This window comes from Musca domestica, unplaced genomic scaffold (assembly GCF_030504385.1).
Source record: "Musca domestica strain aabys unplaced genomic scaffold, Musca_domestica.polishedcontigs.V.1.1 106, whole genome shotgun sequence".
NCBI classification, from domain to species: Eukaryota; Metazoa; Arthropoda; class Insecta; order Diptera; family Muscidae; genus Musca; species Musca domestica.
The window spans coordinates 456,115-476,936 of NW_026712122.1; the positions used below are offsets into that span (position 1 = coordinate 456,115).

Genomic DNA, 20,822 nt, shown 5'->3' on the forward strand with positions numbered 1-20,822 from the left:
TATTAACATCAATTCTTGGGTTATATTTCCAACACATTTCATATGTTTTATTTGGATAACAATAGAAGACATTTGGTGGCGTTTTTATAATGAAATGCAAAAACATGAATGTATTAGTTGTGTTCCAGTGATCCACCGAATGGCAAATGTTAATGAAAATTATTTCTCAAAACGACCGTTGGGGTTAGCTTCAAAAGGAAGATTCGATCAATATAGAGCATTTTCACATGAGATTTATACTTATTTCATGTCCCCCAATTTCACCCAACAATTCGGACCCTTCGTGGGGTAGGCACAATAAGGAGGAAACCGATATTTTCCACAAGAAATATCATACCGATATATTCCATTCTTACAATTCATATAATATTGGTATAAATAATAGAATGTGGGCGTTACAAGAAAAGAAATTACAACATTAATTTTTATTCATTTCGACAAGTTGCACAGAAGATACGAAAAGGATAGTGTATGTTTCATTACATGGCTAAGGTATGATATAAAAGGCGATATCTCTTAGACTATACTCTTCGATATATATGGGATTTATATATTTCTTAGTTTTTTGAACTTTTGTAGGAGAGTTATGTACTAGAAGTGAACCAATTGGTTCATCTTCGAACTCGAACAAGTAAAACCAGTAAAGAAAGTCTTAAAGTCTGGCGGTGCCGACTTTATGATACCCTACACCACTTTGCAAATTTAGTAGAGCTCCGCATAACAATTAAAAGTTCATACACGCTATTATTATAATTTAAAGTTCAAAGGAAGTTGTATCTTTTAAATTCGGACTTGTATAACCTATTTGGTGCACAATTAACTTGAAATCGGATAAAGATATATATGGGAGCTATATCCAAATCGGAACCGATCTCGATAAAATTTGGCAAAGATATTTCTGAGCTGAATTTGATACATTTCCCTGACAATCGTCATTACGGAGTGCACATTACAGCTGTGGGTAACAAATGTATCAAATCGGTTGAAGAGTATATATGGGAGCTATAGCTATATCTGAACCGATCTTCACCAAATTTTACATACTAGCTTCTAGACTCAGTTCGGTCGTAAGTGCCAAATTCCATCCTATTTGGACAAATATTAGACGTTTGGTGCACAATAAAAGGTAAATTGGACGAAGTTATATATGGGAGCTATATCCAAATCCGAACCGATCTCGATAAAATTTAGCAAATGTATTTCTGACTTGTATTTGATATATTTTCCAAAATATGGTTGTTACAGAGTGCATATTACGGCTGTGGAGGACAAAAATAACAAATCGGATGAACAATATATATGGGAGCTATAGCTATATCTGAACCGATTTCGATCAAATTTGGCATACTTATTTTCAGGCCTAATTTGGTTGTATGTGCAAAATTCCATACAAATCGGGATTTTGGTGCACAATAAAAGGCAAATCGGACGAAGATATATATGGGAACTATACTAAATTTTGACCGATTATCTCCAATTTCAATAGGGTTCGTCCTTGGGCCAAACAAATGATTTGTGCAAAATTTCATCTGGATAGGGCAATAAATGCGAACTGTACTTTGTTTACAAAAATACATGGACAGACAGACGGACGGACATGCATAAATCGACTCCGAATGTGATTCTATGCAGATCATCAAAAGGAACTATGGGTCTATCTCGTTTCCTTTTGCCTGTTACAAACAAATGCACAAAGACATAATACCCTGACCACCTTGTGGTGTAGGGTATAAAAACAGCAAGTTCGGTCAGGCCGAACTTTTAATACCCTCCATCATTTCGAAAGAACTTGAAAAATTAAAAAAAAATCCGAAAGCTACCACTTAAATGAAATGAAAAATAAAAACCATACGAAGACGTGGACCTGACCATTGCGAACTTCAAATACGAAATTTGAAACGATTCCGGCGAATAATGTTGCTGAAATCCTAAAAATACCGACTATAGGGAGGTACCGTTGTATGGGGGTTACACGAAGACGTGGACCTGCATACAAACATAAAATTACGATATTGGAAATAATTCCGGTAAATAATGTCGCTACAATCATAAAAATACCAAATATCGGTGGCTGTACGAAGATGTGGATCTGCATACGAAATTTTTTGCCATAGGTTGTAGTACCCATTAAGATTTTTCAATACGAAATTTAAAACGATTCCGGTGAATAACGTTGCTGAAATCATCAAAATACCAAATATCAGGAGGTGCCGTCATATGGGGACCTGTAGTACCCATTATGAACTTTAAATATGAAACATGAAATAATTCCGATAAATAATGTAGCTAAAATCATGAAAATACCAAATATCGGGAGGCATCGTTATATGGGGGCTATACGAAAACGTGGAACATAATTTACAAACTTATCCTGCCTACTGGTAAACTATGCATGTATGCAAAAATTTAGCCTCCTATCCTAATTCGTTCGAAAGATTGCGTGATTACAACAGACAGAGGGACAGACAGACAGACATCGCTGGATCGTCTTAGAATTTTACGCTGATCCCGAATATATACACTTTGTAGGGTCTATTATGCATATTTCGAGGAGTTACAAACCTAATGACAAATAAAATATACCCTCCATAGAATGGTGGAGGATATAAAAATAACGAACTGTTATGTTTGGATTTAATCGGACATTCTTTTCGACATTTATCGTGCGTACAAGCCAATCAGTTAGACAGATGGACGGAGTCACTTTAAATGTTCTGAAACGGACTTAGTACGGGAGGTGTTTGGCTTGGCTTGGCCTTTATTGTTTTGTTACGCGTTATTGTTATGTTATACGTTTCAAGAGATATATATCCTCTGAGGAATATATAGCATTTGACAAGGACAGGGAAACCACTTCGGCGGGTCCTTGAACAATTTAAAAAAGAAAAGATATATTTTAAAAAAGAATCATGATTATGACCTTCAATAATCCTTGAAAATATACTTAATTGCCTTCAAAGGATATTTCCTAGAAAATGCAATTACATCCTTGGATAGTCTTCAAAAATATTCTTTAAAAGTTAACAACTCCCTATTCCAAAACCCATCATAATTAGTACAACATTAAATTTTATGTCCTTATTTGTATTTATTTCACATAACTACATTCCCCTCTTTAGGCCACACAGCTGATTCACTACATTCCTTTGTTACCCTTTTACATTCATTTACATTTCCATTTACACTACGCCCCACATATGTCAAAAGTTGAAAAGTGTGAATGAAATTCATGAGTTTTGTGTGCGGCTCGGCTCTTGTTTTGACTGCAGCCAAAGTACATCAACAAATCAATTTTAAAACAAACACACAATGTGATAGCCAGCAAAAACAAGTCACTAAAAATGCCTACAGCCAGCCTTCTCGGCTACGGCAACAGCAGCAGTGTCAGTCAGTCAGTATTTATTTGGTCAAAAACGAAAAAAATCGCAGAGGGAATGCAAGCAAGAAGATGCAGTGTGGTTATTTTTGGATATGCACTGCAATTGTATGGGACAGAGAGAGCGTAAGTGAGTGAGAAAGAGAGTCCCCCATAAAATATGAGTTGATTTTCTTATTGGCAGCAACACTTGACACACTTCAAAAGCAATGCATTTTCATGTCGCCCCAAACCAAAAATTCCAATTAGAAAATTAATTTTTTTTTAATTTGGAAATCATCTTGACTAGATTTCGATTTATAATTTATTAATTACGTAATTTTTTAATTTGTTTGATTTGCTCTTCTGTTGCGCTTTCCACATTTTTTGTATACAAACATTTACAGGAAAAAAAAATCAATGAATTGTCGTGTGTCGTATATTTTGTGTAGTATAGTAGGCTCCCAGCTGAAATGGGATACTCTGAGAGAAAGAGATTTGACAACATTGCTGTGAGAGAGCATTTATTTTTTGGGAGACCGGTATCGATGAAACAATGTTAAAAAATAAACATTATACTGTTGCTCTCTTGTTATTGCTCCAATGATTGCTCCAATGGAGAAATTTTATGTTGTTATGAGTTGAAAACTCTCAGAGCTATCAAAACACAAATTGTTGTGGTCTGTTGTTGTTTGCCTTAATACTGATTGGTATTCTGCTAAGTCTATTGGGATTTGTTGTTATTATTATTATTGTTTTTGGGTATTTTGTTTTTGGCATGTATGGGTATTCATGTGCGCTAGCATGTTTTTTTCATCTGTTTGTGTGATGGGGGGGGGGGGGGGTTTGGTGGGGCCGTAACAAATGCAGTGAGAACACATATAAAAAAAAGAGAGAGAGCGTGAGAGAGACAAAAATGAATTTCATACATTCTATAAACGAAAGTAGGTGAATATTTTCCTTCGTTGAATGTGAATGTAAAGAATGAATGCAGAGTAATTTCAACAAATTAACACCATGTAACAAAATTAATATGAATTAGTTTAACGAGGAAGAATTCAACGTGGACTAGGTAAGAGTTCTGTCAGAAATATGAATTTTGGGATAGTAGTTATGGAAGCAGAATTCGAGGTAAAATTGTAAAATATAATATAATGGAATATTTTATGTTTAAAAGTAGTGAAAATTTATTTTCAGACTAAGATCATCAAAACATTATTAGGGTTTAAATAAATACTGGTAGCATGTGGTAAATATCGAGATTGGATACAAGGACTTAAACATTTCACATTATTTATGATGGGAATAAGAAGAAATAAATTTAGTAACATATTGAGAATAGGCGTAAGTATGATTTCAATTATCAGATGAAGATATTATAATTATATTATTAAAACTATAACAAAGTGAATTTTATAGTCTTGGAGACTTTTATACTCTCTACACCATGTTAAGGATAGAATACTCTATGTTTTTCCATACACCCCAAATACCAGATTCCTCCAATGTCGAAATTATAGTGCATGAAAGAGGTTAGAGTTTATGTAAAAATGAAAAGCTGCAACAAACTGTCATTTCTAAGCCACTCGTACGACAGCTGTAAAAATGGTTCCAGTGACAGCTCATTATATTGTTTACAAGCGTACAAAAGCATTTTGGTGAGAATTTTCCAGAAAAAAAGTTATTCGTGATGGAATTTAAGTGTGATAGTGTGATAATTGGCTAGAAAACGGCAAGTGGCTACCGTTAGAGCACTCCAGCGTTTAAATGTGAATAAATCTTTTGTGTTTCGTACCATCTCTCGTTACCGTGATATTGTGGCGTTTGATTTGTTGCAGTTTTTTGTCTCTTTTTCAAAAATTTTAAACGGAATCGTAGCAAGTCGAACTATTCTGCAGATTAATTTGTTAATTTTTTTTTAATTCTACCATAGGTCTCAAAAGACATCAAAAGTTAAAAAGTTACCCCAAACTACGACTGTTTTGTGAAAGAAGAATATCAGATGTAAATCCATTTTAGAACATCGAAGTAGGTATTTTTAAAAAAAAAATTCAAATTTAAACGTGGACCGGCAAACAAGTAAAAAAGCTGTTAGTTTGGCCGGGCCGATCTTTGAATACCCTCCACCACTTGGAACGATTTAGGCAATTTTCAAAAAATAAAATCCGTTAGAAATTTTGGTAAAATCTTAAATATACCGAATGTAGCCGTTATATTAGGGTCTATACGACGACTTAGGCCTGCATAGGCAACTTTTGTCATAATCCATTACACTACTCAAATGTGAAACTTGAAAAAATTTGGTAAATAATGTAGCTAAAATCATCAAAATACCGAATATAGGTAGGTGCCGTTATATGGGGGCTATACTAAAACGTGGACCTAACAGACAAGTTTCTGTCATAGGCTGCAGTATCCACTACGAACTTCAAATACAAAATTTTAAACATTTCCGGTGAATAATGCCGCTTAAATCAACAAAATACCGAAAAAATAGAGGTACCAATATATGTGGGCTATACCAAAACGTGGACTTATATGATTCATTTTCAATACCAAAAGTCCTGCAGACATAATACACATTTGAGTAAAATTTTATCAACCTACTTCATTTCGTTCCGAAGCTAGAGTGATTTCCACAGACAGACAAACGAACGGACATTGCAAAATCGACATAAAATTTTTTTGCTGATCAAGGACATATATACTTTGTGGGGTCTAAAATGTTTATTTGGAAAGACAGACTTAATATACCTTCCATACAACGGTGGAGGGTATAAAAACTAATAATTAATTAATACTAACCTATTATTACTTCTGCGTCTCCAAGTATGCTTTTATTGATTTATTCCACAATAAAATTCGAAGACATTTTAATTTTTTTATTTTCTTTAATGCGATTATTTTTTTATTTTAATAACTCAGCTTGGTTATGATTTTATTTGCAATTTAGAATAAATAATTTTTGCATTTAAAAAAGCACATATTTTTTAACACCAAACAATTTTTTTCAGATATTACACACACATTTAATATTTTTATATTATATTTATTTATTTTTTTTTCCAAATTTTCGCACTTTATTATTGTATTCGACTTGCATTTTTCTATTCCATTTAATAATGGCCTTTGTTATTTATATATTATTTATTCATTCTATTCCATACGTTTTGTTTATTTTGCTTTTAATCCAACGCTTTTCGATTCTTCACTCACTTTTATTGCTATCTTTCGTATTTAATTATTCATCTACACCTGCTGGCCATATTCCGGAGTCTAACACCATTCATTTGCGTTTATCGATTTTGATATTCAATCTCAATAATAATTCGTTTGTTGTTTTTTTCATTCTTTCTTTCATTAAAGTACACCAGCACTCATCTAAATTTATAGTTTTCTCATTGTTTGTATACTCCACAGAATAGGTATTTGTGGATGACGTACCGTTTAACTAACATCCTCTCCAACCATTCAAAAATACAACAACAAAAAAAGGCCAGCAGCTGTTTTTATTTTTGCGATTTGTTTATGTTGTTATTATTAGTGTTGTTATTCTTAATATTTGCAACACTTTACTCAGACCCCAAAATTAAACCGTAACGTTCTCTTCTCATGACATCGAATAAATCTCTCTCGCACTTCACTCTTTTTCATGTACTCTCTCTCTCGGTGGCCCCAACAATCAATGAGAAATTGAAAGAAAAACAAAGGAAAACAAAAACACAACAATGCTCCAAAAATCCACGAACACGACGAAACACGTTACACTGTGTGACACTTGTAAAATTTGTTTTGAATGATTGTCGTGTGGTAGTTGTTGTTTCTTTTGCCGCTGCTGCTGCCGAAGCGCCGTTGATGTGACCGTTCTAATGAACAATTTAACGGGGGTCGTCTCCTCAGAGGTTGACGTTCACTATTTGTTGGTTGACGCCGCCGTCACTGTTGCCGTTGGTTGTGTAGTAGAAGATGACGTTGATATTTGTTGTTGTTTAAGGCCGTTGACGATGTTTTGTTTTTTGATAAATGACCTCAATACGCATTTAAATAAACACAAATTTTTGTTTTGTAGTCCTCTTCTTATTTTTATTATTATTTTGTATTCTTTTCCACCGTAGGTATGTAAATGATCAAACAGCGATTTTGTGTGAATTTTCAGGCCATTTGATATTTATTGAATTATTAATTACACACACGAACGAACTGACACATATTACGCACGCACACACATACGCAGCCACTCGTAACATTAGTGGAGCACCCGACACCTCTTCATTGAAAATTAATTAGATTTTCGCACTTTAACGAGAACGTAGAGTGAATGTCACCGCAAAACGAATGCTCTGCTCGCAATAAATTTTGGATGGCACAACGAAGAACGCGACCGCAACCGCAAGCATATCCAACAGCGAAGAAGAACCGTTTGATAAAAAACACACGAAATTTTATTGCTCACTTTTGTTGGGCTTCATTCGATAGATAAAAAATGCTGCTTTTATTTATTTTTCAATATTATTTTTTGCTTTTTCAAATTCCTTTGATTTTTTCAATAGCAGCTTTGCAATAACTTATTTTCATTTGTGCAACGCGATTTTAAGGGACGAAAAGCTATGGTGTTGGCTGCCAGCAATTTCATTGATTTTTTTTCTCCTACCCTCCTTAATTTATTTTCTTTCTTTTTTTTTTTTGGAATTTCCACGTTGAACTATTTCTGATTTAGACACTGCGCTTCTTTTGGTGAGATAAAAATTCTTCTTTCATACTTTATTTTTTATTCAACATCACATCAACATCACCATCATTACAATAATAAAAAGAACAACAAGTTAAAAGCACACACTACACTACACACGCACACACTTTTTACTCTTGTATTTTGGTAGTAGCCTAGCTGCACATCAGCAACGTTGCTGCTTGTTATACATTGAAATGACCGTCCGCTTTCAGAAAACGCACGAACCGCATGCCAACAAACTCACTGCGAGAATGACTAAAGTGTTAAGAGAGCATGGCCACAAGTCCATAACAGAAACAATGTTATTGTTGTTGCTGGTCGTTCGAACTCCCCTTTTTCGCTGTGAATGCGTCATTAACAGTAATGTTAATTCATTGATGGCAGCAGTTAACAGAATGGGTGTTCGTTGGGGGGTTGGCTGTGTTATGTTGTGAGTTAACAGGATACAATCTCCAATGAGTGTGTGGCACACTGATGTTAGCATTCCAGTTGGAAATGTTAATGCCATAGGGTGAATGTCAAGAAGGAAAGGTTCTTATAAGAGAGAATCTTAAAATGTAAATTGAGTAAAAAAGAAGTTAAGTTCGAAATTGTATGAAATCCGCAGTGATTTTATGATAACATTAAAAAAAATATATTTAAAGTAGATCATACCATACTTATTAACATTGGCTTTAGAGCAGTTATAATTTGGTTTCAGAGGGAACTTATATTCTGAATCGATTTTCACTAAATTTGACGAAGACATTTTAAACTTTTATAACAAATTACATTGCTATAAAGTGCAGCAGATCACTTCGTGAAGGATAATATTAAAAACATATATCGGAGCCGAGTTCCACAAAATGGAAACATACGTCCCTAAATTCACTCCATTTGGGCTGATTTAGCCATTATTTGCACAATAAACTTGTATATCAGGTCTCTAGATATCTGATCCAAATCTTATTGTTGTCGAATGCATATTACGAATGTTAAAGACCAAATCGGATGAAAGATATATATGGGAGCTATATGATGTACTTGCTTCTAGTCTGAATTAGTTCGGATGTACCAAAACCCAGGACTTTCTCCAACTTTGATGTACTTTCTTCTAGACGGAATTCGGTCGGACGTATCAAAATTTACGAATTTTTGACAAATCTGAACCGATCTTGGTGACATTTATCAGAGGTATTTCTGAGCTCTATAAGATATCTGGTACCAAATATCATTGTTGTCGAATGCATATTACGAATGTGAGGGACTTAAGGACCAAATCGGATGAAACATATATATGGGTGCTATAACTATATCTGAACCGATTTTATCCAAATTTAATGTACTTGCTTTTAGACTGAATTCGGTCGGATGTACCAGAACCCTGGACTTTTGGACAGATATTTGCCATTTGGAGCAAAATTAACTCGAAATCGGTTGAATACATATATGGGAGCTATATACTAATCTGATCCGAACTTGATAAAATTTGAGAGAGTTATTCCTGAGCTCTAAAAAATATAAAAAGAAATCTTTTCAATTTGGCTGATATTACATATATGGTGAGCAATAACCGTAAAATCGGATGAACTATATAAAAATTTGACCCGATCTAGATAAATTTTCGCAGAGGTATTTTCGAGATTCATCTGATTCCCGGTATCAAATATCATTGTTGTGGAGTGTGAGGGACTTTAAACCCCAAATCGGATGAAACATGTGTATATGAGCTAAAGCTATAGCTGAACCGATTTTCTCAAAATTGTTTCTAGACTGAGTTCGGTGGTATGTGCCAAAATTCGGGTCATTTGGACTTATATTAGCCATTTGGTGTACAATTATCTCGAAATATGTATCATAATATGATCCGATTTCAAGAAAATTTGACAGAGGTATTTTTGAGCTCCAAAAGTTATCTGTTACCAACTATCATTCTTGTGCATATTACGTGTGTGAGGGTCTTTAAACCCCAAATCGGTTGAAGATATATATGGGAGCTATATTTAATTTTGAACCGATTCTCACCAATTTCAATAGGGTTCGTCCTTGGGTCAAACAAATGTTGTTTGGAAAATTTCTGTTCACAAAAATACATGGACAGATGGACGGACTGACATGCATGAATCGACTCAGAAAGTGATTCCTGAAAAGTAACTATGAGTCTGTCTCGCTTCCTTGTCCATGTTACAAACAAATGCACAAGGACATAATACAATTACCACTTTGTGGTGTAGGGTATATCAACGTCGTCTATTAAACATTAGGGCTTGCGAGAGAGGTTAAGATTCAACAATACTCGTTAATATTCCCATTATTGAATAACCATGGTCTTTGTAAGGAGGTTGTGCAGAAACTTTAAATAAGAAAAAAAAATTGTATATCTTCCACCATAGTATGGAGGGTAAATTGAGTTTGTAATTCCGTTTGTAACACCTCGAAATATACATTTTAGACCCCACAAAGTATAGAAATTCTTGATCAGCATAAAATTCTACAGGGTTGCCCATATTCGATGGACCCATCTGGCAACGCCATAACTTTTGACAGAGATGTCACATCGCTTAATGACATACCGCGTTTGAAGCATCAGTCCAAGCAGATTTTTACCATGAACCAATACACGACACGCGAGCGCTCTGAAATAGTTGAAATTTACAAGAAGTCAATTGTGAAAACTCAACGTGCTTTTAAAACATTAAAAAATGTGAGAAGTGGGCCTTCTAAGAACACCATTAAGCGTTTATACGAAAAATTTTCGACTGGTAAGGCTCATTCTAATCCGAAGAGGCCATATAAAAGTCGACCAAGGCGATCGGCCGAGAATATCGCTGCCGTACGAGCCAGTGTTGAGAGGTCCCCAAGAACATCCCAAAAACGCCGTTCTCAGCAGTTGGGCATGGCTCGGTCCACTTTACAACGGATTATTCGCATTGATTTGCATTTGTTCCCGTACAAAATTCAATTGACGCAAAAATGTTGCCTGCGGACAAGCCTCGTCGACTGGAATGGGCCCAAAGAGTCATGGGTCCGTCGAATATGGGCAACCTTGCATGTCGATTTAGTGATGTCCATCCGTCTGTACGTTTGTTCGTCTGTCCGTCTGTGTAAATCACTCTAGCTTCCGAATGAAATGAAGTAGATTGATAAAATTTTACTCAAATGTATATTGTGTCTACAGGACTGTTGATATTAAAAATGGACCATGTAGGTCCACGTTTTGGTACAGCCCCTATATGACGGTACCTCCCGATACTCGGTATTTTCATGATTTTTGCGACATTATTCACCGTAATTGAAACAAATTTCGTATTAAGGTTCATAATGGGTACTGCAGCCTATGACAAAAAAATGTCGTATGCAGGTCCACGTCTTCGTATAGTCCCCACGTTCCTTCCAAATGGTGTAGGGTATTAAAAGTTCGGCCCGGCCGAACTTAGCTGCTTTTTTACTTGATTGGCGTTTAATGTTGTTACAGGACATAAAAGGCCCTCTAGGTAATAAAGCCTCAGAATTAGCATACCTCTTGTTATTTGGTATTTTGCGAAGGCTTTAGCCAAACTTTCCAATCGAATTGCATGCACTTTTGTACATTGGGCTCTCATTGGATGAAAATTTATCTTACAATAAATTTTTAATATATTTCAAATTTTCACATATGCTTCATACGGGGTTTAGTGATTTTTAAGGTCCTTGTAATATTTGAAAATCCAAATGAGTAAGAGTAAGAAATGTTTCAACATCGATCTATATTTGGAATAGCCCCCATAGAACGGCACCCCCTTAATTAAGGGTATATTGGAAACCAAATCGCATCTTTCAACTAAATATACCCCCACAGCCCTCTCAAATTTTAGAAGTTTTACGACACACAATAACTTAAATGTCCATATGGTAAATTGTCCAGAAAAAATCAGCCCTGTCGTAAAGTTTTTGCTTGGTTTGTAAAAAAGTTTTTCGGCAATGTAAACCCCAAACTCTGGCATTAAAACGAATATTTAGAAATTTCAAAAGACCAATCATTTCAAAAAGTTTTTACCAATCTTTCCTTTATTTTTAAAAACGGATTTTTCTTTAAGAAAATATTTTAACTGTATTCGATATTTTTACTTTCCACCCTACAAAAAGAATAAAAATATTGTGATAGTAATACTCATAAAATTAAATCATACTTTAAGTACTTACCAAAAGTCCGCCGAGAAGATCATTGACAATATTCAAAATGGGCTCGGGTAAGGGTTCCGGTTTTGGATTGGGTTTAGCTTCAGTCGAGCTAAGGGATAAAATCATGGCTGCGGCAATAATGAAAACTTTGTTGAATTTCATTTTTGATTTGGGGATTGTGAAGACAGAACTGTTGTACTGATGTTTGGTCTCAAAAGCCCAATGGTTTTTATAGCAAATGGTAGCAAAAATGTATTTATTTAACAATGACAACTCAAATAATTATTATTGAACGCACTTATTGTTCATACCAAAATCTATAAATTTATTTAGCCTGTATTCTTCACAAAACAAATATGTAAGGGTTTTTTATATATACAGGGTGAGATGAAAAAACTACAACCAACTTTAGACTGCCGTCATTTCTGAGCCACTCATCTGATTATTGCAGTGAGAGCTCATTACATTGCTTACAAGCGTACAAAAGCATTTTAGTGAGAATTTTCCAGAAAAAAGTTATTCGTGATGGAATTCAAAAGAGAAAATGTGATTTCTTTATATTTGGCTGGAAAACCACAAGTGGCTATCATTAGAGCACTCCAGCATTTAAATGTGAATAAACCTTTTGTGTATCATACCATCACTCGTTACCGTGTAGTAGCGTAGCCCGACGTCAAGGAAGTGGACGGAAGAGAACAGCAACATCAGCAGAAATGGTTCGAAATGTCACGAAGCGACTTGATCAAAACCCGCGTCGCAATGGCCGAAAAATGGCTCGTGAGCTAATATTCCATTCGGCAAATATTGAAAAATTAGTTTGGGTTAAAGCCATTGAAATTCCAAAAAGTGTAAGAACTTACACCGCAATAGAAAGAAAATAGACTCAAAAGAGCTAAAGAGTTGCTTCGCTTGACCGAAAGTGGTGAACTGCCGAATTTGGTTTTCTACGATGAAAAAACATTCGTTGTCCTGCAGTTTGTAAACAAGCAAAATGAGCGTGTTTACTTGCCAAAGAGGTCAGCTGAAAATGTGCAACTTCGGTTGGACACCAGAACTCAAGCGTCGGTCATGGTGATGGTGTGGGCCGCCATAACAGCCGATGGTCGCTCTCCGCTCGTATTAATCGTTCGTGGCATCAGAATAAATGCCGAATATTATTGCGAAAATATTCTCGTGGGTGTGTTAACTCAGACTTTGGACATTCCAACAGGACTAAGCATCATCGCACTAAACATGCGCCACCCAAGAATGGCTACAAAATGAGGTTCCTCGCTTCATTTCCAGCACACAATGGCCACCAAAATCTCCGGATATGAATCCGTTGGACTATTGTGTCTGGAGCAAGGTTGGCACTAAAAAATACCAAATTGTCGATCACCCCAAGCAAGCGCTTCGCCGGGAATGGGCCAAAATACCGCAGATCAGTCGGGCAGCGTGTGACGGTTTCATTGGCCGTTTGAAGGTCATAATTCGTACCAAAGGTGACCAATTCGAACAAATCTAAACTTATTCTAAAATTTGATGCTATTTCCGACATTTTTTGCTTTCATTCAATAAAATTTAAAAAAAATGTAAAAATTATGGCGTTTGACTTGGTTGTAGTTTTTTTTATCTCACCCTGTATGTCTTCATCACAACAGATCTTGTGTTAGCAAAAATGTTTGTATGTGTGAAATTTAAAGAGAGTTGGATGCTCATTTCGCTTTCTTTGAATTTTTTCAAAATCTTGAAACCTTTCTTGTGGGGGAGGTACCAGAAGGAGTGGACAGATATATTCCATCTTCAAACCAGACCTTGGGTTAATAAAAATGTTGTGATGTGTGTAATTTGAAAACAATAGGACTCTTACATCACATTTAATAAGAGTTATATAAATCTTGAACCTTTTGTAGGGGAGGTACCGGAAGAAATGGCCCGATATCTACCATCTTTGTGATAGATCTTGTGTTGATAGAAATATTGTGATGTACCAAGTCCGAATGGAATTGGATATATATTTCGCGTTTTATGAAATTCATGGATATTCAAAATTTTGACCCTTTGTGGGGGAGATACCGAAATGAGTGGGCTGATATATATCACCTTCCCACCAGATCTTGGGTTAATAAGAACATTATGATGCGTGTAATTTGAAGACAATCGGACTTTTACATCACATTTTATTAGTGTTTTAATTATTCAAAATGTTCACCCTTTGTGTGGCGAGGTACTTGGGAGGGATTTTCAAAATTGGAGCAAAATCGGATTAACCTTTCTCTTTCTGTGCTTTGAAAAGTTAGAACTTTTGTGGGGGAGGTACTAGAAGAAGTTGACCGATATTGTCCATCTCCGAACTCGATCTTAGTTTGATAATGATTTTACGATATACCTTATTTGGACCAAATCGGATACTCCCTTCAAGATTTATCGTGCGCACCAATGCTAGATCATCTCCAAATATACTGAAAGGGAGTTGGACCAAAGAGATCTAGTGTCTAAATCCGTTATTTCGATTAGGCATGTTTTGGCCGTATCAAAAGATATATGCCATCTCTAGCCATATGGCTGAGGGTATAAAACTGTATCTTTATCATTCTATTCCCCTTCAAATAATATTTAAATAAAATCCACAAGCAGTCCTTCAAAAATAATGAATAGCATTATATCAAAAAAAAAAAAAAAAAAATAAAACAAGTAAGCAAAAGCTATAGTCGTGCGGGGCCGACTATGTAATACCCTACAACACTACAATATTTTAGAAGCCCCCTTATGTCCAAATCCATATTGGAATTATAAATTAGGATTTTGACTAGGGACATTTGCCAAATATTTATGCACTCCGTCGTGTTATTAGTTGTTGTAGTCCATTTTACAACTAAATATAATCCAATGGTCATTCAAAATGCTAGAATTCTTCCCTGTCCTTAACTCTCTTCACAGGCGTGTCGATTGGCTTCAATTGTGTGATCGGAAAAACATTTCTGTTTTTGGTTAATTTGAACCCCTAAATATTTTGCAATCATCTCCAAAAGCAAGAAGTCCATCTGTATCTCCAAATTTAGACTCATCTATATGGTTAGCTTGTCCTAAACTCTAACTTTATGCGAGATATCGTATCCTCTGGTTTCTATTTGTGACCTTTATAACGGCTGCAAAATCAGGACATTTTTTAGTTGTTGGTCCATTTCAACCCTTATATATTGCGGACATATTTGAAAACAATAGGCCTTGCTCTTCTGTGACCAACCCTACCCTTGTGAAAATTTCGTGAGGATCGGGATTAATCCTTATATATTAATCCCAACCTGTGTTGTAAGGTGAAAAAATATTAAAAAATATTATAAGTCAAATTGAAAAAATCACATGCGATAAAAAATATGAAAAAACAAAAAAATTTCACAAAATCTATATTAACATCATTATTGGCATATTTTTCTGCTATTTTTTTAGATTTTATACTTTTGTGTCAAGAGGGCATTCTGAATTTGTCAAAATCGGTCCAACCATTCTTGAGATATAAGCATTCTAACTAACAACGCCTTCCTTTGTATATACACATTGTATGTATTTCGCTATATATATCCGATATATTTACTATCGGCATCAACGTAACGATCAGAATTGACCTGTTTATCTATTTGTGTTTTCGCCAGGATTACAAATATTCGCGGTTTAATGGAAAATTTGACTTATATTTAACACAAATATTGTGGCTTATTTCACCCAGTTAATATTACCCGATGACCAGCAAAATTGGAAGGCTTCTGTCCAGCCCTAAGCTCTAGCCCCATGCTGACTTCCGCTTTGATCGATCTATAATTGCGACCTGTAGAGCAACAGCAAAATCAGGATTTTTTCAGTTTTTGGTCCATTTCAACCCCTAAATATTATGCGATCATCTCCAAAAGAAATATGGTACTATTCTGACCCTAGCCCCACCTCCATTCTAAATTTCGTGAAGATCGGGCCATAATTGCGACCTGTAGAGTGATTACAAATTAACATGGACAGACGGACGGACGGACATACATAGCTAGATCGACTCAGCTCGGCGAGATAGGAAGATCCATATATACTTTCCTATGTGGGAAACCAATATTTCGAGGTGTTACATAACTTTTGGCCCAATCAAACTTATAATACCCCCAACACATAGTGTTGTAGGGTATAAAAATCCACTTATATATCCTCTTCAAAATATTTTTTGAAAGTCTACATTAAAATTCTCAAAAACTCAACCATAACATTCTCTGATCTTCGTTTTGAAAACAAATTTAAAAAAATCAACAATTATAACCACTAATAGATATAGATCGAATATTACATTGAAAAGTACACGATCTCTGTATTTTCTAGTCCCTGAAAAATGGCGATCATAAATACCTGATGGCCTTCGACAAATAATCTTTAAAATCCACTTTTATAGCTTATACTAGTCCTTCGGCCAGCAATATTTCAAATGGGGGGATATGACAAATGTGGGTCAGTGCACTGAAATATCTGCCGGAGATCCCATAGATTTCATAAATTTTTTGATCAACAAAAATTTGTATGACTGCTTAACGAATTTATATCAAGATAGAGTTTCTTGAAAATTATCTATAAGAACATTATATCGTTTAGGAATTGTATATTTTACATGAAAAAGATTATTTTCGGCTAGAAGGTACACGTTCCTGGTCTGAGGTACCACATGGTCGGTCCAGCCTTGTAAACTTTGCTTTCTTCTTTCTTAACATGTTTTGCTGACACAGGACTGTATTTTCGTCAGTAAATGGATTCTAACATTAACAATAACCCACATTATCTAGGGTGTCAAGGTTGTCCAAACCCTATTTTGAGCTTCTCGTTTATTCAATTTCTTTTCAGAACAAAAATTAAAATAATAAAATTAATGGCACAAATAAATGAAAAAACAGGTGTGTCGCATGACGTCTATTTATTTTTGATAGCAAAAGCAACGATGTTTACTTTAATAATCAATGGAACTCCATATTGTTTACGGAGAATCAATCAACTGGCTTCATATAAACAATACGAATTTTCGATTGTCTTTTAATTGATTATTGAGTGTTAAAAAATGCATATTGGTATATAAGTACCCAAAATTCCACACCAGACATCATCAGTTAAATACTTGCTGAAACGCTTAAATTTATCATGAAATTCACCAACGTTTTCGTTATTGCCGCTGCAATGATTTTCGCCATTAGCTCGGCTGAAGCTAGGCCCGAACCAAAACCCGAACCATTACCCGAGCCTATCTTGAATGTTGTTACTGGTTTATTGAGCAATATTTTGGTAAGATTTTTTCAAACACAAAATTGGTAACAAAATTTGTAATATTTTTCCCATTTTTCCCATAGGGTGGTAGATAAGGGGCATATATAGCTGGATATTGATGGCTGATGATAAAAAATATGTAATAAATAGTATCATTGAATAAAAAATGGCAAATTGAATTTTATTTATTTGTATAATTGTTTCACCAATAACAAGCGATAGACAATTTGAGCTAATAACCATTTCAAACGCTTAAATAATTCAAAAGATACTATATTAAAAACCAGTAAAGAAAGTCTTAAAGTCGGGCGGGGCCGACTTTATGATACCCTACACCACTTTGCTAATTTAGTAGAGCTGCGCATAACAATTAAAAGTTTTTTTATGGCAGAATTCAATCATACACGCTATGATTATAATTATAATTTAAAGGTCAAAGGACTAAATATGCCGAAGCATTTGTATCTTTTAAATTCGGAATTGTATTGCCCATTTGGTGCACAGTTAATTTGAAATCGGATAAAGATATATATGGGACCTATATCTAAATCTGAACCGATCTCGATAAAATTTGGCAAAGATATTTCCGAGCTGTATTTGATATATTTGCCTGAATATTGTTGTTACGGAGTGCGTATTACGGTTGTGGGTAACAAATATAACAAATCGGATGAATAATATATATGGAAGCTATAGCTATATCTGAACCGATCTTCACCAAATTTGACATACTAGCTTCTAGACTCAATTCGGTCGTAAGTGCCAAATTCCATCCCATTTAGACAAATATTAGACGTTTGGTGCACAATAAAAGGTAAATCGGACGAAGTTATATATGGGAGCTATAGCCAAATCTGAACCGATCTCGATAAAATTTAGCAAATGTATTTCTGAGTTGTATTTGATATATTTCCCCAAATATTGTTGTTGCAGAGTGCATATTACGGCTGCGGAGGACAAAAATAACAAATCGGATGAACAATATATATGGGAGCTATAGCTATGTCTGAACCGATTTCAATCAAATTTGGAATACTTATTTTCAGGCCTAACTTGGGTGTATATGCGAAATTCCATACAATTCGGGCTGATATTACACGTTTGGTGCACAATAAAAGGCAATTCGGACGAAGATTTATATTGGTGCTATATCTAAATTTTGACCGATTATCTATTCAATAGGTTTCGTCCTTGGGCCAAACAAATGATCTGTGCAAAATTTCATATGGATCGGGCAATAAATGCGACCTGTACTTTGTTTACAAAAATACGTGGACAGACGGACGGACGGACATGCATAAATCGACTCAGAATGTGATTCTATGCAGATCATCAAAAGGAACTATGGGTCTATCTCGTTTCCTTTTGCCTGTTACAAACAAATGCACAAAGACATAATACCCTGACCACCTTGTGGTGTAGGGTATACATATACTTTGCAAATATGTACACAAATATTACAATACAACATAGCTTTGAAAGGCCTCCAGAAACATTTTCTTAAAAATATAAAAATAAATTAAAACGAGTTAAAAAGTATCAGTCGGTTTTTCCCAGACGAAATTGGCCAAGATCGGCCAATTCATATCTGACCTAACCCTGCTAAAAATATTATAACGTGCCAGATTTGGAATATATCGACTACATCCTATACTTAATATAAGATATGTGCAAATTTTGGAAAATGTGGAAATATGCGGAAGGTAAGAGATATGGCGGATCGAAGTATTCCATTTTCATACTTCATCTAATACAAATAAAAATATTGATATGTGCAAAATTTGAAGGAAATTGAACATATGAATGTTTTATGCGAAATCATAAATTCCGACAAATTCCATATTAATACAGATTTCAGGTTAAGAGAATTATTTAGATATGGCAAGTTGTGAAGCATCGACGACTTGTTTCGCAAGTTATGACAGATAAAAGTATTGAAAATTTTGACTCTTTGTTGGTTTGGTAGCAAAAGGGGTTCGCAGATATATATTATTGTCACAACAGATCCAGCGTTAGTAAAAATGTTTGGATTTGTTAAATTTAAAGAGAGCTGGATGCTTATATCTTCTTTGAAAATGTCGATATTTTGTGGGGGCGGTACCAGAAGGAGTGGGCCGATATTGCCCATCACCGAACTCGATCTAAGTTTGAGAATAGTATTACGATGTACCAAGTTTGAGCCAAATCGGTTACTCCCTTCGAGAGTTAGATCGTCTCCAAATATCCTGAAACGAAGTTGGTCTAAAGAAACCTAGGGTCTAAACCCGTTATTTCGATTAGGCACGTTTTGGCCGCATCAAATGATATATACCCTCTCTAGCAATATGTCTGAAGGTATAAAGCCGTATCTTTATCATTCGATTCCCCTTCAGATAATACTTACATAAAATTCTCAAACATATCGTTGCGTAGTACTTCATTAAAATCTCTGATCTTCGTTTTCAAAATACTTTTTAAAAAATCAACAATTACAACCACTAGTAGATAGAGTTCGAATATTATATTGAAAAAAAATCCACGATCTCTGTCTTTTCTAGTCCTTGAAAAATGGCGATCATAGATACTAATGGCCTACGACAAATAATCTTTAAAATCCACATTTATAGCTTATACTAGTCCTTTGGGTCGGGCGTAATTGTTTATATACTTCACCATGTGAAATTCGGCTATGCTCAAATTACTTAAAATTTGAAATATCTTTGAGTTAAATACTCACAAAGAGCTCGGAATACAGCTACTTTGGTTAGAAACAAGGTCGTTCATCTCGAAAAGCAATAGCTACCATTATATGGGCGTTAAATCAAATTGTGTACCTCCAGGGTGAGATGAATCAAGTAAAAAACATTAAGTTCGGCCGGGCCAAACTTTTAATACCCTCCACCTTAGCGTAAAGTAAACATCAGAAGAAATGTAGCAAAAACCATTAAAATGCCGAATATCGGCAGGTACCGTTATATTGGGGCTATACCAAATCGTTGACCTGCACATACAATGTTTCGCTAAAGGAGCTAGAACCCATTATGACCTACAAATACCAATTTTCAGACAAATCCGTGAAAAAATGTGGCAAAAATCACCAAATTACCGAATACCGGGATGTACCGTTATATGGGGGCTATACCAAAACGTGGACCTATAATTACAATGACTCGCCACACGAACTAGGACCCATTATGATCTACAAGTACCAATTTTCAGAGAAATTCTTAAAAAAAATGTGTCCAAAGTCATCAAAATGCCGAATGTTGGGAGGTACCGTTATATGGGGGCTATATCAAAACGTGGACCTATACATACAATGTTTCGCCACACGAACTAGGACCCATTATGACC

General features: G+C 35.1%; 1 protein-coding gene and 2 long non-coding RNA genes across 3 annotated transcripts in view; 1 reads left to right on the forward strand and 2 right to left on the reverse strand.

Moving 5' to 3' along the window:
- The window catches only part of LOC101888581 (putative mediator of RNA polymerase II transcription subunit 26), a 360,161-nt gene extending 351,682 nt beyond the window's left edge, over positions 1–8,479 (reverse strand). Inside the window, exon 1 of the mRNA XM_059128581.1 lies at positions 6,161–8,479. The gene's annotated coding sequence lies outside the window, so the exon portion shown is untranslated. The remainder of the gene's footprint in view (positions 1–6,160) is intronic.
- A 3,606-nt stretch (positions 8,480–12,085) lies between these two features.
- On the reverse strand, positions 12,086–12,453 carry LOC131805367 (uncharacterized). Its single transcript, XR_009343661.1, has 2 exons — positions 12,249–12,453; positions 12,086–12,181 (listed from the first exon to the last, which is right to left on the reverse strand). It is a non-coding gene; the product is annotated as an uncharacterized LOC131805367 (long non-coding RNA).
- A 4,808-nt stretch (positions 12,454–17,261) lies between these two features.
- LOC131805370 (uncharacterized) lies at positions 17,262–17,673 on the forward strand. Its single transcript, XR_009343662.1, has 2 exons — positions 17,262–17,507; positions 17,573–17,673. It is a non-coding gene; the product is annotated as an uncharacterized LOC131805370 (long non-coding RNA).
- Positions 17,674–20,822: the final 3,149 nt, after the last annotated feature.